General features: G+C 40.1%; 1 protein-coding gene across 10 annotated transcripts in view; it reads right to left on the bottom strand.

Annotated features, from left to right (window-relative positions):
* CELF2 (CUGBP Elav-like family member 2) overlaps positions 1-27,424 on the bottom strand; it is a 545,877-nt gene that overhangs the window by 197,409 nt on the left and 321,044 nt on the right. The window contains exon 1 of one of the 10 annotated variants that reach the window (XM_015627340.2): positions 5,172-5,246. The exons of the other annotated variants lie outside the window; for them this stretch is intronic. The gene's annotated coding sequence lies outside the window, so the exon portion shown is untranslated. Of the gene's footprint in view, positions 1-5,171; positions 5,247-27,424 lie in introns of those variants that run through there. 10 annotated transcript variants of the gene reach the window in all.

Here is a 27,424-nt window from a genome sequence, read left to right as displayed (position 1 = left end):
AAGCTAAAATAGAACTTCATTACTGCTTCTATTGGGTCTAGCTCAGGAAAATCTTGCTGGTTCTATGGAACACCAGCCAGCAGCCCCAAGGTCTAACCAGGAGACAGAAGGAGGTGAGGAGAAGCAGCAGAGTGAATGATGAACACTACTGTTACAAGGAAAAAAATAGGGTGTGGGGGGAACATTTGCTAATCTAGACCTGAAGGAATAGATTTTCATGGATGGATGGATGACAGATCTGTGGCAGAACAGGACTCATGGGAATACAGTGTGGAATACAGTCTCCAGGATCAAATCCAGTTGCTTTCCTATATTGTAAAGGCTACGGGAGTATTTAGGTATTTACACTCTTTATTATTTTTATGTTTGTATTCTTTTATGATTCATAACTACATTATTTGATTTCATATTTATTTACAAGGATCATCCTTCTGCTTAAGGTAAATTTAGATACAGTGGAATTTCACTGAGCTTAAAATCACAGGAGATTACTATGGAGGAATCTGTGCTGAAGGAGTGCTCCTTCTTCACCTATTCACTGTGGAAGCAGCTGATAGGGCTGTGTATGTGAGAAAAATTAGGAACAGAGAAGAAATCAATTATTATGCTTAGAGAAATCATATCTTAAAAGTATGCTTTTAGAGTTGAAAAAACTTAGAAAAGGAAACTAGAGGACAACTTGCTTAATGTAATGGAATCTCACAAATTAATGCACATCAAACTTTCCAGTCCATAAGTCTTTTCTCTTAGATCAGCTACTTTTGTGTAAGTTTGTACCACAATAATGAGCAGAACATTGTGGCACCTACTGGTTTGTTTTATACTTTTTGGATTCAGCTCTGAACTCCTGTTTCCCCCAGTTCTACTTCAGGAGACTGAAGCAGTAGGATGGGATCCAGGTTCATCTTTGCATTCCAGGCAGGCTACACCTCCTACATTTGGTTCAGGACTTTTTCTAATTTAATTATGTTTGCACTTGGATGTAAGTTAAGTCACAGCTCAACCATTAACTGTGCTCTGCTATGGCATCCACCCTCTATATTTGACTTCACTAACTGCCTAATGTTTTGCAGTGAGTTTCTGGTAAGTATGTGTTTGCAGATTTTCATGACAGACTAATAACAGCAAAGGAGTCCCCAGCAACGTTTTAAATAAATATTATGTGTATATTTTCTCAACAGTGTCTGCCTACCAGCACCTTTAAAGCTACATAATCTTATCTAGAATACGTTTACATTCTGTTTGCACTAACCAATGTGGTCCATTGCTACAGAACAAACTGTATTTGATTAAAACATTATGCACAGCGTAGATCCAGGACAGACAGTCATGTGGTTTTGCAGAGGCAGCAGTTTCTATTTCTGTCTTGCAAAATTCTGCTTGCCATCATTAGGCATTTCTTCATTAATCATAATGAATAATGAGTAGACGAAGGCCTTTACCTGGGCCAGGAACTTCTTAAGGTATTTTGAGAAACTATGTGTTCTCCTGCCTTTGTCTTCTCCCTTCTCTATTGTTATTCCCTACTTAGGCCTAGGATGGATGCCTGGAATGTAGGTCCAGCTGCAAATTATTTGAATTTGCAACAGCTTCAGAGCAAGCATCTTCCCTGACTGTGTCAGGAGATGACAGAACATCAATTCAGGGAAGATGCTCAAGCTTGGTGGAGAGCAGATGTTAGGCATCTTAACTTTTTCTAGTAATTTATTATATTGTCATCTTTTCGGCTGCTATCAGCAGATGGTTTAACAGTTTGGAGTGGTAGCCAAACTGAAAAGAATTGAGTAGTGCCACTGAGTGCATTAGATAGACAAGACCTGATTAAGGCATTATCTTCTCATCCGAAATATGAAAATTGAATTCCACACTCGGCCATTTGGACATGTCTCCTTTGATGTATAACAACAGTACAATCTCAACTATAGAAGCCACCTATATATTCCATATATGAAATAAATTTAAACTAAGCTAGTTACTAGTAACAGCTGTGAAAGCACAGGCTCTGAAACTCATCTGCTGCAGACAAATCTCTAATCTCTTTGGCTCAGATTTATTAAATTTATGTGTGTGGGATTTCCTGTTTAGTCTGTGAAGAGAAATAATCATTTTAGAGGGCAATTCTGACTTCAGGTGGGCTAAAATGGAGGTAGAAATGTCTTTCCATTGACTATAGAGGCATCCTAGGGCAACTGTAGATAAATACTCTATCTGTAAAGGAGGATAACAGCTTTGTCACAGCAATATCATGAAGATGAATAGAATACATATGGCTTAGAATAATGTTAGCAATTATCTACCACAGTTAGATAAAATGTCTTGTTTTCTGTTCAACTTGCCTGCTAATACTACACCAATATACACCTGCTCTGTAAAGGCAAAATACTCCCTTTCAACAGTTTAAGGTGTTGCTACAAACTCTAGATCAAAAAGGACATCCTGTGTCACCCAGCCAGCAGTGGTACACCCAAACAGTGATCTCACTCATGTCCTGTAGCCCTGTGATGCCAGTAATAGCACACAGACTTTGTGTTGAGCCTGCACAGCCTCAGCCCCGGGCACGTCAGTCTTGCCTGCACTTTTAATGCCCAACCTGGAGCTTCATTTTAGCTGCTTTAGCTGCAGCAGCAATTTTCTTAATGGCCAGCTGGCTATTGCCTAATATATTTTGCTTTTGCTTGTCTTTGCATAATGATGTGGTTTTTATGTGCACTTTTTATACAGACAGTAGTAGCTCACAGTTACTCTGTGCAGGATGAAATATTTATGATCCCAAGGTAACAACAGAGTGCAGAGGAACACAGACCTGGTATCATAACGAAGAGCCCTGAAGAGGCTACACAAGGTACAATGCAAAGGAGTGGAGGCAAGAGCAGATATTAGACAGGGCACAGCCTGACACTCACAACCCCAGGGCTAAAAAAAATTCACCTACAGCTGCCTAATAAAATGCAAATCTGTGGTTTTAGGGTAAGACAGAAAAAGTATCCAAGATATGTAAGACATCACATACATATTGAATGGGAGGTACTGCAATCCAAGAGAGAATGAGCAAGGTGTAAAAGAATGTTATAAAATATTAAAAAAAAACTCCATTAAAATAGCCAGAAATAGGACTCAAAATGAGGATTAGGAAACCATCAACATCATGTTCATAACAGCTAAAAAGGAAGAAGAAACCCCTGCTATCAAGGTACCCCTCCCAGTGATGCCCTTGGTATCTGATTACTTCCCCTCACCACTTCTCAGCTCCGAAAATTAAAGCTCTTTGAGTAAGCAAAACACCTTGGACAGGAGCAGACACTCAGAAATGTCCATATCCATCTCAAATGTATTAATGAAGCTTTCCCCTCTCATAACAGTGTTCTTGTCTCATAAAAAGTAGATCTGGATTAGTAGTAGTAGTAGTAGTAATAATAATAATAATAATAATAATAATAATAATAATAATAATAATAATAATAATAATAATAATCTTTGATGAGACCAATAATATTTCAATTACACTAACAACTAATGTTTGCCTCCTACACAGGGAGCATGTCTCACTTGCCTGTACGAAGATTTTGAATCTGAAAATGTTCAATATTAAAGCTAGTCTCTTGCCTTCATTCCTCTCCCAAGACAGCCAGACCAGAAACTCACAGCTCTGATCAAGAAAAGAAAAAAAGCACAAAACCTACTAATTTTTTTTAAATGAATGTGACCAGTTTCTATCCATTACTCTCTTGCTCTCCACTATAGTTATTTACTCTTTCCATATGTACTTGCACAGTGATCACACTAGGCACAGGAGAGCCTAATCAAGACAAAATATTTCTAGCCTTGACTTACAAGAGTCATGGCCTCTCACATCTTTTTTTTTCACAGAGGAAACCCCAGCACTGAAGCAGAGCTTACTCAGGAAGTATACAGTGAGACCTGATGTGACAGTTAAGAGGAAAAGCACAGCCATGCCAATTTTATGCTGATTTCAAACATTTGGGTTTGCTGCAGTAGTTGTTGAGTAGTAACAAAGCAAATTGCAAATACCATAACAATCATGATAATATGTTAATAGTTTTAATTGAAGTAATTTCTGCAGACAATAAGAATTATACCCTAATGTGTTAATTAATATGATTAGGAAATGTTGTGAAAATGAGTATGCAAAATGATATCACACGGTATCTGGATAGGCATGTACAGGGGCTGGCTCCTCCAAGCTCTCCTCGAGGTGAAATTTATGGACATTAACACACAAGGCTTCGGCAAGGTAAACAGCTGTTTCGATTTTAGTTATAATGAACATTAACTCCACATCCCCATTTCTGCTTAATTAAACCTCTGTCTCTGCAACCGATCAAGAGCAAACAGCAAAGGTAACAGGCACTAATTGGGCCCTGTGCAATTTCAGCCTCAGCTTGGAGCCCAAGTGGTCTGTCTGAACCAAAAAACTCCAGCAAAATATAAAAGTTTCTCTGCTTCTGCTCTCTCCAGCATTCCCAACAATTTATTCACTCAAAGCCAAACTATGTATATGCATCATAAAGAAAAAAAAAGAATCATATGAAAATACTGCAAAATGTACGATGTGAAAGAATAAATTAAATCCCTTTTTACTGCTATGCAGGTTGTCACTTCCTTATTATTTCTTAAACAACGTCAAGTTATTAAAAAAAACCTGAACCCCTAAGGAACTCAAAAAAAGACTCAGGAAACCTCCTGCTGGACATCTGACAGCCAGCTCCTGGGCATTTTGATTAATCTTCACCCTCCCCAAGAGAGGATCACCACTGTGTCAGCACAGAGTTAACCACAGAACCATAGAAAAGACAGAGAAGGAGGCAGCAAGCAACCTGCTCTTTAAAAGCACAAAAACCCACCACGAGATGCATCTACTAAAAGAGAAAGCCTCAGGAAAGTGGCGCTGCGCCCCAAATCTGTTTTGAAGAGCCCTCAGCCTCCCTGTACAAAATGTCCCCCCAGTCCTCCTTGCGACACGCATCAGTCAGCACCAAAGCAGCTCCATCTGAAAGGAACTGGACACGACAGAGCACAGACTGCTCCTACCACACTTATTGAGGGAAAAATAAAAATAGAAGGACTTATGCCCCAGAGGACAGCAGATAATTTTACATTATTCAATTAATGAATCTTTAAGACAAGATAGAATAAGAAAATGGTTGAAATACCTCACTGCCCCTCAGATGTGGAAGTGACAGCTGCAGCCTTTCTTCAAGTGCCTCACTTCACGAGCATGCTCCTCAAGGTTTCTTTCCGACCTACAACCTTTATCCGAGCTTCCTTTGTGGCTTAGCAATACAAAAACTGTCGCTTAGTTCTTACGCTGAAACCACTCGCTCCCTGGTTAACTTTTTTCCCCCCCACAGCTGAAAGCTGCAAGTTCATAAATGTAGTAGGCAAAAGCTAAGGAAAACCCTGTGGCTCTCTACAGACACACAATATCCTTTAATACAAAAATGCATTTTAACTTGCTGTGCAGTAATAGGCAGTTGGGATTTACATGCACGAGGTTCATCTTCAAAAAGCACCATTTTGTAGCTGTCTGAAGGAAGTGGTAAATACTGTATACTCTCTTGCCCCTTCATGGGAGGCTGGCTACCTATACCCTGAACTGGGAGCAGACCCTAAGCATAAATCACTTAACTGCTCATTTTATTTGATACCCAAGTACCTCATGCTAATAAACTTAAGCATTAAAGAATTACAATGTGACAAATTACATGCCCATCTAATAAAAAAAATATTACCGAAACAGAGCTGGGTCTGAAAGGCTCTCAACAACATACAGTGTATGGCTAATTTTAGATGATTCCTCAATCACCGGAGAGTTTACAGTGTACACAGCCAAGCCAGCTCAATCAACTGGCTTCTATCTCCATGACTCCAGGTCACATTATCTCATGAATGAACTGTTATGTAGGTCAGTCAAGAGTCATCTAATTGAATGCACATTTCAGCCTTGGCATTTATGCTCTAGATATCAAAGATGTAGACAATTGGGTAAGTCAAAAGAAAATATGAAGGAAAGGAGTGTGATAATTAGGCTTTGTTTCAGACAACAGGCATGGGAACAGATGCTAGCAGAAACTTGTAGTTAGCCATTTTTGTTCTGAGTGGATATAATGCAGGTGGAAAGTGCAGGAGCAACAGGCTCTGTAGTGCGAGGAGCTTTGCTGGGTCACAGGTTGGAGTTTAGTCACAAATCAAGCTCTGTCCTGGCTAACGCCCCTCAGCTTGGCTAGGAGGTACATTGGTTTCTGCTGAGGCATGTGCCAAATACGTGTCTGTTTACTTGCAGTAACTGATAGTACCGAGTCTCCTCACAGGGGCCCCAGAGCGGTCATCAGGAAGGAATATTTTTGGTTCTTCCCAAATCAAGGTAGATTCTAGATAACAACAAAACTGAAAGTTTCCATTCTGCATCACCAATCTCAGTCATGCTTGTACTTAAATGTTTTAAAGAGCACGGTCTTTGGGGAGACTTCTCAGCATGGCTCATGAAGAGTTTATTTAGCTTTGCAACCAGAAAGCTGATGTAAAATACACTAGAGTAGTAATCCTGATAATATTTGGGTAAAATGAAGAATATCAGACTAAAGATGCATGATGAAACTAAAGTGAAAGAGTTCTTGCTTTATAGAAATGCTTTGGCAGACATTTCTTTTCACTTCCCCTTCAATCCAAGCTATTCTAATTTAGACGCAAAAACAAAATTGCAACTGATTAAAATTGGGTTGGCGGTAGTTCCCCTATGAGGAAACACACAACTCACAATCAGATAAAAGCCAAGCTGTCTAAATGCAGCCCTGCCTGTACTTTATTGCAGTGATCCAGCAGCTATTTATTTGTTGTGTATTTTCATTTTTCAGAAGCAGCCCACAAAGGATTTTCTCCTCCTTTATGCTCCCCCAACTTTAAAAATCATTTGTGGAGTACAAAGGGTTAAAACTGCTGAAGTGAAAGCAAAAAATGCCCAAGGCCAAGTTTTCCTGTGGCCTGTGTACTTGGTTGCATTTTCATCTCCTGTGTCCTGACAGCTGTTATCTTCAAGTGTGCTTCGACATGCCCACTGCTGTTCCAGCAGACTTTTTGTTCACCTCAGAGCTTTTAAGAGCTTTAAAACCTTGATGCATGCAGGTTGTAGAAGAGGAATGCAAGAAATAACACCTATTATATGGGAGGTATCTTTAGCTGTCTTGTGCCCCACCTGCTTCAAAACAGAGTTTTTAAAAAAGATTCCAAAGTATCTGAAAAAATAAAATAAAAAAGGTAACCCTCCATGTATCCCTTTGTAACCTGCCCCCCATCTCCAAAAAAGGTTTTGCTCCAATGTTCTCATGTCCCAGCAACAACTGCTTTGCACTCACATAGCATGACTCTTAGGAGGATGTGAAAGTAGGTACAAACATCTGCTAATTAATTATGTGCAAATCTCAATTTGCACATAAGTAATACATGCATTTTACAAAAGGGTACTTTGAAGCACACAGCAATGGACAAAGCTGGCCAACTTGGGTACAAGACAGAAGGAGGGAGACCGAGTTTCCTTGCTCTGGCTACTGTTCTTGCAAACAAAATAAAATAAAGGCTATATAAATGCACCTGAAGTGTTGCTGACTTCTACTTTGCAAAAGATGAAGTCAGAATAATTTTCCAGAAAATAAACACAGATATCCATACAAACAAACCCCACACAAACTAGTTATTGATGAAAAAAATTACATCAGGTCCAATTTGCAAGACAGAGTATTAATGTATTTGTAATGGCTGAACAAAGGGAAGGTCATTATATAAAGTTTTAATTCTAGTACATTAGTGTTGCATTTATACATTAGCAGTTAATGTGATAATGTCAAACTCTCCACTTGTTGTGACATCATAAAAAATACACGATGTTTTATATTCTTTTGGACAAAAAAGTAATCGGAGCTATTATTAAGCTTTCCTTCTCCAGCAATTGAGAGATTGTTTATGCTGCTGTATCAATTTTACATGCAAGATGAAAACTATAATGGGAGGGCAACAGATGTGAAAAATGTAAATCTTTGGTAAACTGCACAATCAACAAAGGCAGAGAGGGTTTTGCGGTCGTTTTTCAGTTAAGATTGTTGTTGTTGTTTTTTTGCAAATGAAATCATTTTAGTGCTCCCTGACCTGCAAATGCCATTTTTAATGGAATGCAGGAAATAAATTAATAGTAGTGAAAAAACCAAAAGTGAATGTGAAAGTCAGCTTGAGGAAATAGCCTCTTCAGCAGAGATGTTTTTTGAATTCTTGAAAAGTCACATGCAAAGTTCTGACACTCAGTACTGTTACAATTGGCTGATACTGCTCAATGCTAATGAGTAATTAGGGTAATTCAGGATCAAAATTCAATGTGTTGAGTCCAGTATGCAGACTCTGTGTATATCCACCAAATGCAAAGGATCATCCCAAGATTAGCACTTACAGAACAGACTATTCCTCTGAAGATCACACCTAGATCTTCCTAAACATAGCTTCTAAATCAAGATGGTTATGTATTGTACTACAAAAATTTTAACTTCCCCCCTCCAGCCTGTCTTCCTCATTTACTTTCTATAGATTATCATTTAGCAACATGAAAATTTCCTGTCTGCAATTTAAGACATTCATAGACATTGCAGTTTCCTTTGGCAAGTGGCTGTGCTTGAGAGGGATGGAGGCACAAACTCAGGGCAAATGAACTTGTGCAGGCTCTGCCACAGCCCTTGCTCTACTTTTGACTTGCCTCTTGCTTCCTACAAGTGCTTTTGCCCCAAACAGGGGTTTGGCAAGGGCTCTGTGTTTCTCAGGAGTTACCTGCTGCCTCTTGGGATTGATTTCTTTTGCCCCCAGAGCTATGGCAGATGATCTGCTGTGCGGATGATGCCGGGCTCTGCACAGCTCAGGTGTTCAGAAGCCCTGTGGTGTGGTTGGGGCTCATCACCTCTGCAGGCCCATGGTGGCAATTTTGCTAAACCACATCCTAATGAAGGAAGGGAAACTAGGTCACAGACTTTGCTTTCACTAGTAAGCAGGTGGAGGTTTTGTTCCTTTCCTGACATTCTGTCTTCTCTGCAACTCTGTCACCCATCAGGGGTTGGCCTGATTCACCATTGCAGACTATCCCAACTGAAGGCAGTCTTTACACATTTGCTGTAGTCAGACTAAGAATATTAGAGAATTTTGACCACTGTGTTCAGGGCAGCATGAAGCTGATTAGAGCAGAAATCCTCAAAAGTTCCTGAGAACAGTCATTGGTGACAAAGATGCCATCAAAAAAGCTATGTTGGATTGCACCTGGGTTTCTTCATCTTCAGATGGCTGCATCTGTGGCCCTGAATACCACTGATCACTGTAGTTATTATATAATTTTATTCTATGAAATGGCTTTTCCCCCAAACCCCCTAAAAGCTATCCATGGAAACCACATAAGTTTTCATTAGTTTACATTATCTTTCTCATGATTTTCTTCCCCATTTCTTTAATCCACATTGTTAAAAAGCTTTCATACCTTCAGTAAGTAACTGCTTATAGTTGCTTTATCTTTCAAATACTTTCTCTTTTCTCACAGTTTGTTTGAGGTTTTGTTTGTTTGTTTGTTTTTTGGAATTTGTTTTGGAGGCAGGGGCTTGTAGACTTACAGTGAAGCTTCATCAATGTTTTGAGGACTGTTTGAATCTCTAGTCACTTTAACTGCATAGGTGAATGGAATATTTCAAAGATTTCTTCAGTTTTAACAGGTATCCAGTGCTATCATCCCTTCTTGTAGGCATTGAACTCATGTCGTTATCGCTCTGAAAGAGATTACACTAATTCTCTTGTCTGAAAAAGTATGTAGGCTTATGCAAAATAAAATAAAATTTATCAGTAAAGAAGCAGCCGACATCTTCATGTTGCCGACTAAACTATTAACTAAGCATGCAAATGGACAGCATATAATAAAAGACCTTCTTTTGGGACAATTTATGCAATTATAAATATGTAAGTTGTATTCTCATGTTCTGGTTTGACCTCTGCTTACTGAAATGTTGACAAGGACACATATTCTGACTGCAAATCATGTTTTTGATGCATCCGAAAATAGTCCGTACAAATCAAAATTTAAACTGGAAGGAAACAACCAATTCTATTGCAGAGGAGCCTTGGGTTTCCCTTCTAAAAATGGGCAAAATAAGTTTTCAGTCTATGTGGCTTCAAAGAAAAAAAAAATTAAAACATGAAAGAAAGTTCCTAAGACAAAGAAATATATATATATGGTTAGATTTTTAAGTTCTTTTGTGTCACAGAAATCTGGCATTTCTCAATCAATTGAAAGACTTCTAAAGGCATAATATTATTTATAATCACCTGAATTTAGCAGTATCTTCCCATTTTGCAACATGTTTGAGGTTTCTCTAAGATCTTTGATTGTTTTAATTTGCAGGGACTCATTAATGAAAGCCCTCTTTGCCAAACACACTGTAAACTCCATCCAACACAAAGATCAGTGCTAAGAGCTGCTTTATGTCAATGTCTGACGAGGAAGGTGTCCTGGTGGGACTGACTATGGAAGAATTGTGCATATTTTAGCTTATTTAGCTTTTAAACACGCAGTTTCATGGAAATGCAAAACTGCCCCCTGCATCACCCCAGAAGGCAGCCTGAGGTGGCTGCAGCTGGGCTCCCAAAGCACTTGCAGGCAGATCGGGAAAACATGCAGATAACAGTACATGCTGCAGAATGGTGCATCTCACAGCTCCTATTCCAGCACCCCAGTAACTGAGGTAAGCAAGGTGATTAATATCATGGAAAGAAATCAGAAAGCAGGAGACTAAAAGGGAATAGAATAAAATAAATAAAAAAAATCCCAACCACATTTATCTAAGTTCCATCAAAACCCAACCTGCACAAATTTACTCCTGGCTCCTTTTACTGGGAAAGTTTTATACCGGAGCTATTTGTTGCACTGGGGAAAATGCAGCTGGAAAAGAGATAAGAAAGGCATGAAAATGGAAGGCCTTATGACAACCAAGCTTGGCTTTGTATAAGGATCACGTTACACAGGATAAATCAAGTGTAATGGTATGCGATTGGGGCAGGTAAAGACAGGAGCACTAAGGAGTACAGCTGTGGTTTAATGCTTTCCTCGGCACGCTGGCAGCGGGGTTTCCTTATCAGCCCAGGCTCCCTGACTATTGCAAACCTGAGCCAACCGGGAAAAATTTCCATTAACGAATATTTATAGGGCAAAAGGTTAACTAGTACAGAAAAGCAGGGCTGAACTTGCTGCAGAACACAGGGAAAGAAATCTGGAAAAGTTGAAAAGGCTGAATTTTGGTACAGAGGAAATGCTAGGGACAAGTTTATAAAAAAAATAAATCACTTGGACTTAAAATTCAAACTGAAAGCAGAAGGTTGCATGAAAACCGCTTGAAAAACCCCAAAATTTCTAATGAAAAATGAGATTATTGAATATCCAAGTATGGCCAGCAGGACCAGATATTTTAAACGGGCCTGGGTCTGAGAACTGGTTACTTGCTCTATGAAAACTGAAAAAGAATATGTATCTTTTAAAGATGGTATTTTTAAGCTGTGATTTTTTTGGGGAGGGACAGAGATTATAATGGTGATTGGAGACAATTATATTGGTAATTCTTCCCTGTAACTAAAAACTTAGATATAGGACAAAATAATCAACTAACATAAAAGGAAATGATTCACAAAACTTGACAGAACTAGGATACTTGGGATTGGAAACTTTTTGGAAATTGGTGAATTGATTTAAAAAATTACTTTAAGCAGAACTTGAATACGGTGCACTGAAGGCTATAAAATTTTCCAATTTTTAGCCCAAGACTTTTGTCAAGTTAATAAAGGGAAAATATCACATTTCTTTTTTTTTTCATTACGGTGCTTATGCACTTGAAATAAACACAAAGCACATATCAAACTTCCTTTTCACTTGAGTGTCTCAATGGTTATTTTTTTTTTTAAAGCCTATGATCTTGCAGTGAAATTAGTAAGCAGAAGCTCATCATTAGATTTACCAAAAGATAAATTTTAACTGATGAGACCCGGATGGGAAGAATTACGTCCATACTGTAGCTTGAATCTAAATGTTAAAAACAGGAAACCAACTGAAAATTCAGTTTGGTCGTGTTTTTAACACCTTCTTGCTAAGCTTAATTGTTTTACATTGCGCAGTAGGAATTACTGGGCAACAACTGCTACACCACTGCCTGAATTTTAACAGATGGACCGAAGTTCCAACAGCAGTATTTAAATTTCTGAATTTTCAAGTACTTTACTTATTGCTATATTGTCTCAAAACTACTATAGAAAACTGAGAATTAGGTTCATGTGTGAGTGAAAAAATCAGAGAACTGTAATTGGAGATAGCTGTATTTGTTAAGTATCAGATAGAATTCATGTGAAAATAAAATACTTCTAGAAAACTGGAGAAGAACAAGCTGTTTACAAGCTATTAGATTCTTGAGGTTTTGACACAACATTTGTCATTTTGCAGGGTTTCTGCAAGGGAAGGCCTTCCCACCACACCAGTACAGAAACATTCTCTAGTCCTTTTCACACAGGTCTGCAGACCTTAAAGCTCAAAATGAGCACAGACACCAAGGAAAGCACGTGTTCATGGTTGCAAGCACCTCCTGCGTGGTGCATTACATCTTCATGCTGGAACAGAGCTTCCTTCACATGTGAAAGTGAAGCACACAGCAGCACAAAACTCTTGTGAGTCACCACCACAGCAGCACTCTCTTTTCCTCTCCCCCAAAACATCTGGATTATGGGAAAAAACAGTTCCCAGTGTACTGCATCACACAGACCCACTATGTAAGCTGATCTAACATACTTTGAACAAGGTTTTATACAGGAAAATGCCCATGAGCTGCAACCTAAATGTTTCTGGAGGCATGCACTGCAACCTAAATGTTTCTGGAGGCATGCACCAGGTCTTCCCTTCATCTGCCAAGAAGTCAGGAAGGTTTTGTAAGAGGGGATAGTACAGGTGTTTTCTAGCTCTTGATATTTTCCTGTTCCTTCAGCAGGATTTTGATAAATACAGTGCCTTTTGCTAGCTGCAAGAGCAAGGAAGCCCCTGGACAGGTTTTCAGGAGAGAGGTTTGCCATTCACCAAAGACTCAGCAAGGGCAACACTGCTGCCTCTCCCTGGACTCTCCATCCTACATAATGCTTACACACAGAAAAGAACTTCCATCTCTCCCATTGCACAGCACCATCAGCTTTGAAAGATCCCAAAAAACATGAAGGGAAAAAAATAACTTGAAAGCGCAGGGATAAAAAGTGGAAAGCAGCTGAAAATGTTTCAAAACTTGAGCATTTGAAGCGTCACTCACTTTTGTCCCCTCCAGTTAATGAAGGGACAGGCAAGGTGAGCTGTCTCTGCCAGAAGATGGAAACCTGGCAGATCCCTTGAACTGTCCTTTCAACTGCAGGGCCAGAGACAGCAGAGACAACCCTGAGCTCAGGGTCTGATCCAGCAGCTAATATTGCCTCATCTGAACAAAAACACGCAACAACTGATAGACATGAACTATTTTCTGACATGCATCCCTCCCACAAACACCAAACAGATGCCTACTATGACTCCAGTTACCTGCTCTGAGCAGTGAGCTTTTGTACAAGTCCAGTCTAATGCATCACAAAGCAACAATTTTTAGCACAAGAGCAAAGCTCTTCACCAAATCCGGTCCTTCTTAATATTATTTCCTCCTACAACCAAACCAACTCGTACACCCTTATGTGGCTACAACCTCCTGACGCAACTTGAATGCTACTGCAAAAAGTTTGGCTGCCTCCACAGATCACCTACGACACTCATGGTAGTTGGTAAGTAAGAATGGGCTGCACATGGCCCAACAACAAATCCAGGGATCCTGAGGAAGAACAGCAGGTGCAGTGTGGAAAGCAGAAAAAATGAAGTAGCAAGTTTTATATTGAGGTTAAAATCTAAAATGTCTGTTACAGAGAGGCTGCATTAGATTTATGCAATAAAGCGAGAGCCTGATGTTAGTACACTGGCTTTTCAAGAGCTATATGTAAAAATAAATTATGTGATTCAGTTTAACTGAAAAAAACTCCCAAAAAACCAAGCATAGAGCCACAAAGGGATACAACCAACAAACAAATAAAAATATTCCATGGTGAGGCAAACACAGAATATAAAACAAAGCCACCACCCCAAAGAGGCTCAAGGAACTCTTATCTCAGTGGACCCAGACAGCAGCATCTGTCCTTGTCAGGAACTATCAGGAAATCTGGCTCACCCTGGTTCCTACCTGGCGGCAGCAGAGCAGACACATGCAAGGCATGGCAGACAAGAATTCAAGAAATCATACTACTCACAGCCAGCCTTCCAAAACCTCCCACTCCTTCCCCACAGGAAACCAGGAGAATGACACTCACTCCTTGATTTTGTTTTTCCCAATAACCAAGTTTAGCACTTCTGAGAAACACCCAAAATAATGTTGCTTCAGAAAGTGCAAGTAAATAACAAGTGGTATCTTCCAGCCCGCAGGGTAATAAGTTACACCCAGAATCCTATTTAGCACTTTACATAATTCACAGTTTCTCTGGTTACATCCTTCGTCAAATATGACATCCAGCTGGGAAAGTTGGTCCACTTTATTGTCATATGGCAGTTGCTTGCTTTATATCATCCAAATATCAATTAAAAAGCAAAAACAGAACTTCAAGGCAGCTATCTTCATATTTTCATGTCACACTTGCATACATGCACACAAATACTCGTTTTCATTCAAAGAGAAAAATAACCCTGCCTGAAATGTAAACCAACTTTACAGCGAGTGTAATTTCCAAAAACCTTGGAAAAGACAAAAATGAACAGACATATTTAAATTCTGCATCAGCTATTTTAATGGTGCAGTTTTTCAGATAACAAAAATTAAATCATAATATGCTGTCAAATAACAAATCTAGCTCCCAGAAGTCAACATGCCAGCATTTTAAAAATACAGCATATGGATATAAGGCCTTTGTGGATACGTATGCACTTAGCAAATATTAGAAAAATCAATCAGAATCAAAATGCAAACTCGCTGAAAGGACTAGATGCCTTGTGTTATTAATTTCTAATTCTAATTGCTTGATTTCATTCATCAGCGTTTATATATGCACCAGTACACTACTGAGGCAGTTAAAATTAAACAAATCCCATTCCTTTCCCCAGAAAAGTAATGGACTCTAACAGTTGTTTTATTGCAATGAGAGATATTAACATGTAATTCTAGTCCTAACTCCAGGTTATAATCTAAGTGGATCCATTGATCACTTGCAAAAGGCAACAAAAAGAAAGTTTTGCTTGATGCTGATGGCAAATAAAATCCTGACCAGATTGTCCATTAGTGTCAGTGGAAATCCATCCAGTATCCAAGCACAACACAAATATTTTGCCACTGGCTAAGTCAGAATCATGGCACACAAAAAGTAAAAAATACCAGGAAAGGCATGTATAAACAATAAATGTACAACAAAGCCATGTTGCTTTATATGAACGTAGCAAATTCATTACAAAGGATTTTACCTCCCACAAAATAAAACAAGCATAAAAATATCCAGAGGAAAAGATATGTATCCAAGGAGTTACCTGAGGTTTCTATATTATGTTTCACGCCTAGCTCTCACAGCAGGTTACAAGTGTAAGTGGAATCATCTGTAACCTACAGATGGATGGAAAAAGGTTAACTAGGGCAACAGAGAAAGTCAGCAATGTATTCCACAGAAAAAACTGCCTCTAACATGCACTGTATTAACAAACAGCCTTTGGAAAAAGTAAATTTGACACCCATGGGGGGAAAAAAAAAAGTTTAATTAATTAGTGGGGTGTACCACTCTCCATTTAAAGCACGCAGATCCCTATGGTTTAAATCTGAAGTTACATATGTGTATTGTATACACACAGAGTGAGGCAGTTTAGAGGGGAAAAATGGAAATTAGATGAAGAAAAAAAAATGTGCTCCTTAACTCAAGCACTGAAATCACTACAAAAGAGTAACAGCTATGAAATATTTAAGAGTCAACATTAATATCATTAGACTTCAAAGGATATCACCTTCTCAGCGCCAGCTTCTTGCATTGATCATCTGCAGAATGAGCAGCTTCACATCAGTTTGTTTGCAGAAGCTTCTTCCAAACCACATCAGCCAGAAATGAAACACTGGAATCCTCTAAAAGCCATAAAATGCCCATGCAGAGATCAGCTCTGCACCTTCTCAAGTCCACCCCTGTATTTCTCAGGAACTTTGTAAATAATTTAATATTTCCATGGGGAGAATAGGAACGCTCTTTAAGAACAAGAAGATATTAAACGCTAACAAGGAGGTAAGAGGCTTTTGAACATGAAAAGTTATATATTTGCAAAGCCTTCTTCCAGTTTTCACATAGTCTTTTCTCCATATGTAACTGCGGTGGGTAGAACAGCAGTAAACATTTAAACTGCATTGCATTATTGTGCATAATAAGAGCTTGACATTTTTATTTTCTCCAAGGAGAAGCACTGCCTATATGCTCTCTAGTGGATGAACAGGGTTTTTACAAGGTCCCTCCTTCCCCCTCCTTTAAATGTGATCAAATATGAATTGAAAGGCTTTTATTCTGCCAGAATTCCAGTCCAAGGTTTTGTGTTTCTCTAGCAACGATGACACACTAACAAATGAAGCAGGGCAGAGAGCAGCTTCTCCTCCATCTCTCTACTGCGTCAGATACCATCTGTGTCAGGGGAGTGGGAACACCACGTAACTTTTGACCTGGACATTGTCAAGGACCAAGGGTAAATGGATTAGTATGAAATTCTTTTAAGACAGGTTTTGAAGTGTACGTTTGCCATGGGTATCCATACAGAAAGTCCTTCAGAGCACTTTCAAGTAACTGCATTCAACCAGAAATGAAATACCAAGTTAATATGGTATGAATTCAACAAGGAGTTCTTCCCTTGTTCCCTGCTTTGCATCCCTTCTGCGGCACACTTCTCCAGGGCTCAGAAGTCCCAGCTGGAAGGAAGGAGGCTGTTAACAAATTGTTTCCTAGAAAGAGTTTGTTTCTCACACTGAAAGCATGTTGGGGAGGGATGCAAGGAGAAGGGACTCAAGTGTGACCTAAATTAAGGCCACCACACTTTCACAAAAAACTGCTACCTCATACAAAATAGCCAGCAACTGGGAAGTTTGTATGATAATTCAAGACTGAGCACTGCTGCAAAAATAGCTATCTGTGCTTTAACCATTTCTGGGTAAAATGAAGGCTTTAGGCTCCACAAGCAATGGCCTTTCATCAATCTCTTAAAACAAGCTACCCTAAAAATTATCAGAATTTTCCCATTTTAGTAGAGGAATCCTGCAAGAAATCCTCTCCCAGACAGCAGGTGCACAGGCTGCAGGAGCCCATTTTCCTTTAGATTAGCTGTATGCATCACCTCTTAAAAATTTATAAATCACTTAGCTTTCCAAGAGCCAAATTCCCAATAGAGTAACCGGAATTACAGCCACACTAGCAGTAAAGGAGGAGAGAGTTTGTTAGAGTTGGCATAATACAGTGAACAATACTATAAATTACTTTAGGAAATGGTTGCTAATGCTTTTTCTGTGCAGGCTTGGGGGATACAACTCTCTCTGCAGTCCACTTCTGCGGAAATTAAGGAATTTTAGTAATCTGAATGAAGAACACAGGCTTCTGCTCATCTGAAAGCATTTTTTTCCACCTAGAGGGCATAATCACCAATTACATCTAGAGAATATAAATTTAATTATTTTTATTAGCTAATATGGTTTCTATCAGCAAGGAAAGAAAATGCACTCTCAAAACTATGATCAGAAATTAGCATGTTCACAACAAACAGCTAATCCTTGCTAGAGGAGACTTCTTGGGACAGGTCCTTAGAGCCAACTGATGAAGAGGTCCTGAAGGAGGCTTTGATGAGCAGTGAAAAAACCAAAACTGCAACAACAAAGAAAACCCTGAAACCCTTCTTTGTTCCTTCTCATCTCACCTTTTCTTTTCTTCCTGACTCTGATATCTGAATTTTAAAAGTCTTCAAAAATATATTTTTATATTTTGTGCATTCTGCACACTGAAAGTCATGTATCTCCCCCTTTTTTGGCTTTTGAAGTCTGGCATTTTTGTAGACTGCCTCACTCCAGGACTTCAATTTTTTTTTTGCTTTGAAAATATTCATTAAAACAGCACATTTTTAAAATGCCTCCCTTTCTTGGTTTCTACCCACATTCCTTAGGTCTTTCCACATGCCATCTTGCCCCATATCAAATGCCTGAGGCTGTGTAAGTCACCCAGTTGGCTCCTTCTCTATTCAGTGGACAGAAACTGGCCCTCCAAGGCCATTTTCCCACGTGCTGTACACCAGTGGCCCAGGAAGAGATGAACATCCAGCCCTGGGGTGCCCTTTCTCCTTGACCAAGGGACACAGAAGAACCCAAGATTACAGACTCAGATTTCTGAGTTGGCTGCTTGAGCCAGGGCCAGTAATTCCTGGGTTTAAGCCCTATGTGTCTATGAGCCACTGTGATACAGGGATCCATGAGCAGGAAACCTCCTCTGTAGCACAACCAAGCATGGCATGGGGTGAATACCTGCAGCACTGTGGGGAGATGGTATTGCAGCTGGGCAAGATGGAGTTCTGCTAATTATCACCCTGGGCAGAAAAGAGACATCAGTGCTGGTATTCTGCAGTAGGCATGGCTCTGCTGGGGCCTGGGACTTGGGTGGTTCACTCCACTGCCTCTGCCGTCATGTCTTTTGTCAGCACGACCTGTGGCAGCCAGGATTAAAGTCTGCTGAAGGTGAACCTCTGGAAGCAGCACAGACACAACCCTGGGTCTATTAAGTGCCAGGAACCGCCTGCTTTGCATTGCATTCTCTTGAAAATACAACCATCCATCAGGTTTGTCTTTTCCTTGCAAGCATCTCTAGGGGAGAGGTAGAAACAAGTGCTGCAGCATGACCTTCCTCTAGCTCCAACTTTATCCCCTCTCTTCTCCCTGCTCTGCTCCAGAGAGGTGCTGCCTGACCTGAGAGCTGCAACCAAAGCTGTGCTGCAGCCCCTGTGTGCAGGGTGAATCAGCAGCTTTCCCCCCCAAAAAAGGCTGCTAGGGGAGCTGGGGCAGTTACATAAGGCTGCAGCAGCTCAGGAAAGTTGATGTCAGAGAGATGAGGCAAGAGCAGCACTGGCAAAGCTCATCAAGAGACGTAGGCGCCTCTCACAGAGGCCTTGCCAGGTAACCCTTTCTGGTGAAGTGCACAGGCCACGCTGAGCAGTAACTCACATTTCTCATCTCTTTACAAAGGCCAAATGACTTCCAGCCCTGTATGGAGTTGGAGCTCCCTTTCCACTCCTGCCCATGTGCAGGCAGCAGCCGCTAATTGTCTAACAGCTCTGGAGGAATGAGGGGGGGCTGACAACCCCTTCGAGGCATGTCCTGGCTCCTCCACACACCACTGAAACTGAGGCGGGAACCAGGCTGCACCTTGCTATAGGAGCTGTGTTACTCCTTAAGCAGCCCTGAAGGCATCATTATATCCACTGTCATTAGGGCTCTCTCTGCTCTATGGGAAGGGAAAAGGTGACTAAGGACTGCCATAGGAGAACATCCTATGCTTCACCTTACCCAGTGCACTCCAAGCTAGAGCTGGATCATTTCAAAACACCCAAACTGTCAACCCTCTATCACATACTGTTTTAATTGACTGCCATTTCGGAAACATCTTGCAACCTGGGAGTTTGCATCCTACCTCCAGTCTGCAAAGTCATCACAAATCCTCCTAAGTGTTTTCCAATTTCCATATTCCTTCTCAGTTTTTAGGTATTGCATTTATATTTATTTCCAAAACCCCTCACAGAGCTTCCCTTTAAAGGGGGCTGGAATTTGCTACCCAGAAGCATGGCATGCATATTTGTATAGCAATGCTGACCAAATTCACAAGGGACTGCTTGTGATCACTAACACAAAGGACAGCAGGATTTTCCATGTGACTTTTTTTTTTTCCCTCCTGTATTGGTTTTGAGTGGTTTTATATTTTGCTGGGATTTTTTTAATCACAATGTAGTGATCACAAACCCTGGGAGGAGATTTACTATCTGCATTACTGTCTCTGAGGCTGCCCCTTTTTACACCTTTAAACACATCCACAAAACCTGTTCTTCACTCCCTGCCAGGATCTTTCTGCTTCACCACTCCCAACATGTTCCTTTTTCATCACTCCCTCCCCCTTCCTGCTCATTTGTTTTAGTAGTTCTTCCCCAGGACTCTGCAGTTCTTCAAACAGTTCCTGTTGGAGGGCAGCACCTCCTTGACTACACTAAAATCCCTCCTGAAAACACATCTGCTGAACTGCTTGTAAGAAATCAGTCCTGAAAATTGTGTCTCTCTTTACATGCCTCTGTGTGCCAGTTTTCCAAGCCCAGATTCACCTACCCAGGTGCACCCTGGACTTCAGCTGGGAACAACGGATTGGGAATGGGGGGAGAAACACCTCTGGTGGATCATTCTGAACACCTAAGATTTAATGTAATAGAACTATTAATAATACATAAGAAAAGAATTATCCAGAGCTTCTTAGTCAGAAAAATCTACAGCTCAATTCCCATCTGAATCGAAGAAGGATTTTTTTTTTTTCCTGTTCACTGGGACATGAATTAATACCAAGTACATAACCTACATTTCCAGTTGAACGTGCAGCATTGCATACAGCCCTCGCTTTATATTTTAGTTCCATCTTCCAAGTATAATCGTCTTAAACTTGCACTGAAATGCACTTGTCATTTGCTGCCCATTGTGACAACTGTCAAGGCTTTTTTTTTTTTTTTTTTAAATCCTGTTCCCTGTTCTGTTGTTCTGAGTCATTAACCCCATCTCCAATTTTAGTATTTACAGCCCTAAATTGGATGGATGGCTTGTTTTCAGCACAGGAACCCAGATCACAATTGCTAGTGTCTCTCTTCCTCTTAATTTTCAGCACGATGTGCACAGGGTTGAATTCTCCAAGTGGTGGGAGGCAAAGTACTTAATGTACAAACCGGACCACATCCTCAGCCCTGGACTCAGAGGGGCCCTACATCATTAAAATTAGGCACTTAGTTAAACGTTTTGCTGAATCAGCGCCAACAGCCCAGAGCCTAAAAGCCCCGAGCACCTTCTTTAAAAGCAGATCTTCTCCCCACTCCAATCCAGCGCAACTGAAAAGTTTCCAGTGCACACGAACTTATCTTTGCTCTCTCAAACGGTGTCTAATTCAAGCTTCTAATCTTGTGGCTTTTTATCTTATTCATTGCTCCCTGAATGTGGAATTCACTATCTATTTTCAAAAGGGAAGTAAGTACAACCACTGTTTCCTAGACAACAGAAGAGCAAAATTAACTCTTCCCTCACCCCTCCCAAAACACAGACAGAAATATTAAGTTTTGCTATGAACCACAGTAAAGAAGAGCTACCTCTGAAATAACTGAGGTTATGAAGCAGTGCATGGGGGGAAAAGAGCATGCCATGCTGCTATGTCACGAAAACAGACATTGCCTTTCACTCCACAGACTTTCACAGGCAAAACACAATTAGCCTGGGCTACAGAATCTACAGACTCATCTTGACTTATGGTAATTAGAGCAGAGCAGAGAAATTCCAAAAATTTTACTCATCTAGCATGGGTAAAAATTCTGGCTTTTGCAGCAGGGCAGACAAATAGAAAATTACAATTGATTGTCTTTGCATGACATTTCTGTACACACAAGCAGTGATCTCTCCTCTGAGGTCACCAATGACACCACCCAAGGGAATGGCCTGAAGTGGTGTCAAGTGAAGTTTAGGCTGCATATGAGGAAAAGGTTCTTTACCCAGAGGGTGGATGGACACTGGAACCAGGGCAGTGGTCACAGCACCAAGCCTGACAAAGTTCAAGAAGTGTTTGGACAATACTCTAGGGGACACTGTGTGACTCTTGGGGTGTCCTGTGCAGGGACAGGAGTTGTACTCAGTGTTCCTTAAGGGCCCCTTCAACTCAGCACATTCTGTGATTCTGAGGTGTAAATCACAGAGCTGCAAACAAACAAAATTCAAATTAAGCTGATTCTACCATCTTGATAACTCTGTTAGGGGTGGTCATCCAGCAGGATTACTGGTCTGGCTAAACTTTTCTACTTCTATAACCTGGAATCCAGTGATGCCTCATGCTGGGGAACCTGTACCTGCTTTTATATTATATCCTTGTGAAACTGCTGGCCTGCACCACTCTGAGATGACACAAAAAGAGAATGAGCATTTTTAGACACCAATAAAACAAAACTGTTTCAACTTGTTTTATATTTTAGTGCTTTGCAGTCAGTTTTACAGAGCCTTGAGAATCCTGAAGTGTTTTCATGGTTGTGCTCCGTAGACATTTGCTTGGGTTGTGCCCATACATAGCCTTATAGCCCCGACCAGAGAACCTAAAGACAAGCCACAATCAAATTAAAGTGATTTGGAGGAATGTTTATAAGAGATGTGAAGGAGAGATAAATTTTTGTGTCAGGGAAAACTCTTAAATGCACCACACAAGTCCCCTGCAGGTAAGTACTGTGCAACAGCATAGTCTGCAAGCCTGATACATGATCATAGCATGGTTCATGTAGCTCTTGGATGTTTTCAAGGAAAGCATCTGCAGGATTAAAGAGCATTTGCAGAATGGCTGGAACAGGAAACATGAGAACACTTTATCATAGAGTTTTATAGTTGAGAACTTGGTAATATCAGCATCTCTTCAGTTTCCCAGGAGTCAGTAGCACATGGTATCTGGTGTGAAGAAGAGAGATAACAAGTCTCTTCCTCCAATACAGACATATTTGGGGTTTTTGCTCCCTTCCCATAGCCCCAGTGTACAGCACAGAAATCCATCATTCTTCTCAGCCTCTTTTCCTTTACCAAAAATGTTGATGCTTGTGTTGCATCAACAAGCAGTTGATGCAACACAAGCATCAACAAGTTGATCAGTTCTTTAACCAGTTGCACTGGTTAAAGAAAGAAAAAAATAAGAAAGGGGAAAAAAAAAACAAACCAAGTGTATGTTGTACAGGGAAGAAACAGGTTTCTTAATAGTTACGTACTCTTGTAGTGCTTAAATACATGCTTGGACACAACATATTCATGTAAACTGTATTAGAGCACTTGTATATGTGTGTATTCAGGCACATTTTCCTCCTTTCCAGGCCACGCAGATCTGCAAGCTGCCATGAATGTCAGAGACATACAGGGAGGGCTGCAGATAAGATTTTTAGACTTAAAAGTACAACTCACCAAATGCATTATTTGGCTGTCAAACCAGGACTTGCTAAATTAATGAAGCATTTTAATTCCCAGATCAACAGAAGCAAAGTTAATTTTGTGAAAGTGTGCTAGATTCCAAACCTATTACTATTAAGACTAACTTAAACCTCATCTACATTCTTCAGGGAACAGGAGAGGAGAATAAACAGAGGTGAAATTAAGCACAAATGTGAAGTGGTATTTTTTTTGACTGCAGTAATTTTGAGGAAAGAAACTTAGAGGCCTGTTAGCACTAATTCCTAATAGACTGGTCCATTTTCCTGCAGCCTACCAGATGCCATTTTCTTTATGCACACTTACTTTTTTTTTCCCTTTCACCCTACAACGACCAGCAAATGCATTTGGTTTTGCAGAGGTTAAGCTGATATTTCCCAGATTATTATTTGTCTTGGAGGAGCTATTCAGACCTTTCATGGGTCAGGGTCCACAGAATTAGGTTTTGTATAAACACAGTACAAGGAAATGGTCTTTTCTCTAAAGTTTTTGCACAGTCTCAGGTCTCATATGAGTCTGAAATGAGAAACAAATCTACTGAATAATAGGAAGAAATACATAACTGGATGTATAGCCTTCCTTTAAAGGAACAATTTTACTTTATATTTAAAAGAGGTATGATGAATTTGGTGTTCTAAGACATCTAAAGTCTTGGGAAAGGGGGGCAGTGATGAGATGAGATGAGACGTATGATCTCTACAGGCCAGGGAAGATTTAATTTTGAAGATTTGTCTTGTACTGTCCTTGTGAGTCCTGAGCTCATTAACTTTGAGACTGAGGGATGGAAAGCCCTACTCCTTCCAGCATTGCACAGGAAATCACCAATCTGGCAAGCAGGTGACTTGGTTGACATGAAGACACCAAGGTTCAAGTTTCTCACTCAACCAGTCCAGGCAGTGGCCCACATGGTAGCTTACTAGTTCACCTACATCCATCTCTTTTTCACCTGCTTCCACCAGTAAGCAAATGACTGTTCCTTGACAGAAAGCTGGTGGACTTCTACAAAACCAGATGTCTAACACACACATTTTGCAATGAGAATATTTTCACCAGAAGTTCCCAAACCACATAAAGCCTAAGTCTCCATCCTCACTTTCAGTGTTTGACAAAGAGCTTCTGAGACAAGCTGGCATTTGAGATGCTCCTTTTGCTTTTCCTGAGCCTTCTGCTTTCTAGCTGGCTCTAGGGCTCAGCCTGGACAAATGGGTCAAATGGGACTAGACAACTAACACCACGTTCTTCACCTAACTTGACTTCAATCAAGATGGATTGCATAAAGACAAACCTGACACAAAAATCTGGTCTCATTTCTGTGCAACACATGGGTGTCCCACCAGGCCCTTCAAAGGGAAAGACCTGAGTAAATATTTGACAAATCCAAGATTTATCAGCTCCTCTCAGGTATTTTGATAAGTTGATGTCTCTAGAACAAGAAAAAGTGGGACCTGAAGGGGCAAATGCCCTTCATGTGGCAACCATGGAAGAAGTGTTATCTTTTTATACTGCATTAATCCCTCGAAAAAAGGTACTCACAAAGATACTTTCAGGGATAGGAATACAGATCTGGGCTCCTTCTACAGGCACCAGACAAAAAGCTCCTTGGATGGAATACAGAGCGCCAAGAAGATGTTTCAGAACTGGAGCCTCTCATTCTCCAGTGATTATGGAGGATGCCAAGAAAGATAATCCTCCTTGTGAATGTCTCCAAAGGCTCCAGGCTGGTTGAAAGGACAGTTTTATATTAAGATGAGAGTACAGATACAACTTTGCCGGGTTTCAATATCAAATTTTCTTTACCAAGACATTGACACACTTCATAAAACTGTTCAGGGCTCCTCAGAGAAAATACACTAAGTTAAAACTAACCACCACTACTTCCACAGAAAATGAATATGAGATTTAACAATGTATTTCTGTGCATGCAAAAATGGGTAGGAAGACTAAAATAATTGTCCTGATTTTCAGTGTCTAATTTTAGACACTCAAATTTGAAAATTTAGGTCATGTGACAGTCTATACTATTTAAATCTCATCCTCTGGATTACTGCAACACGAAGCCACCTTTTACTGTTCCTGTGGTTGTGATTTTAAAATTAAAACTGTTCAGGGTAAGAAGTTCTTCCCCTTACGAAAATGTTCTGAAAACTCCATCATCGTATTCATCAGCACTAGGAATGACAGCAACTTCAAACTTGGTGCATTTTATTTTGGAGAATTAACCATTAAGAAAGGCCTCTGTGTGCCTGGAAATGCAGAACCTTTGCCAAGTTTATCAATAGACAGAGGCAAAATTGCTGTCAACCTGACCTGGACAATTGCAAAGGGTTCATTATTCATGCTCATTCAATTTCTGGCCGTTTTGCTGAGACAAGGATGATACTCAGTGCCAACTGAGATGGTGGTTTGGAGATGGACACTTTCCCACTATAAACTGGACCACATCCACTGGCTTATTTCATGCACTGAACAGCTGTTGCAAGACAAAAAAAAAAAATTCTGATCCAAGCCAGTGTCCCAGAGGTAAGGGATCCTGTAAAAAGAAATGGCATTCAGATGCAATGTTCATAAAATTATGTTTCAATTTAAATGGAGATTTGGGAATAGAAAAATACAAAGACTCCTTCTAACCCTTTGCTTTCTAGCTTTGAAAACAGCCAAGCTCATAGAACTTTGACCCCAAAAGCGTAAAAACCTGCTCTCATGCAGTTTGCTACATGAAGTTTCAAAGGAGAGACACACTTTCCTGAGTGTGTAACTAAGACACAAAGGTAAGGAGGAAAAGCTATTAAAAACATCCCTTATAAGTAAGGAGATTGAATGGTACTCTTAAAATTGCATTTATGGTGAACCATAGTATTTTAAGGGTGTGCCACTACTATGTGAACATAATCCCAACTCCTTGGTATTGATTACATAATAAAGATATGTGACAGCTTCTTGCAAACATTTGCATTCATTATTTCCCACTATTATTCAGGTCAAGTATCTTTATCACTAAAGCTGTAGAATAAACCTTATTTATTTTGGTTCATCTGTTTGCTCCCTAGAGAGAAAATGGCACAAACAATTAGAAATTTAAAAAAAAACTATTTTGCTTGCATTTTCTATGCATATTTAAAGAACTTTCCAGGAATACAACAGTCAGAAAATGGGAGAAATTGCATTTGCTTTGAATCATTCATGTAGTTCTACGCCTTGAACATAAACAGTTTCTTCTTTAGTCATTCTTATTTATATAATAGACCACCTGTCATACTGCAAAAGCATCACAGTGGTTTCCAGAAGTCCAGTAATGTCAGAAACACAGGAATACAACAATCCTCAGCTTGACTATTTACCTTGATTTCAGAAAGCTGAGTACACAAGATAGTAGTGGAAAACACCTGAAGTGAGTATTGTCATGCTGGAAAATGTGTACATCCTTCTTACCACTCTGATTCTTATACCCTTGTCTGGTCACTGATGTACAGCTGCTGTAGTAACCCTGTTCTAAAGTTGTACCCAAGGTTTTGTCTTTGCAAACTTTTAGAGCTAAAGAACTCTTGAGCAGCTAAACTGCAAAGGACTTTAGAAACATCTTAGTGATGTCCTTGGGACTTGATATCCTGGGACTCAGAAGCCATGAAGTGCCTTCTGAAGATGGGATGGGGTCTCCCACATGGTTTCTGAGCTCCAGAAAACACAACCTTTATCTAATTGCAGTCACATACTGTTGTAACTGTCTGTACCACTTTGTAAGGAAAAACGACGCAAGAATGATTTAATTACCCATGCAGCATATTGCATGCTTATATTAATGATGCCTTTACATCTGCAACACAAAAATAGGAGGTGCAAAGAGGTTTAGAAATGCTGTAGGGTTTCATATCACAGCATCAACCACAATGGTTGATGTTTGTTCAGTGGTTTCTGAACAAACCAATCTCCAGCTCCACAAAAAAACCCACTCTGTGAGGTTCCATTTTAGTGGCATCCAAAACTCAACTGAATGGCTCCCATTCCTTCTGAATCCAAAGACCCGTATAGGACATAATTTTGAAACAGACAGGGAAGTAAACCCAAACTGAAAAGATGTTCCCTCCCCCAGC

Source organism: Parus major, chromosome 1A, assembly GCF_001522545.3.
Source record: "Parus major isolate Abel chromosome 1A, Parus_major1.1, whole genome shotgun sequence".
Classification (NCBI taxonomy): Eukaryota; Metazoa; Chordata; class Aves; order Passeriformes; family Paridae; genus Parus; species Parus major.
The sequence above is the reverse complement of the archived record's forward strand: the minus strand, read 5'-3'. Positions and strand labels throughout refer to the sequence as shown.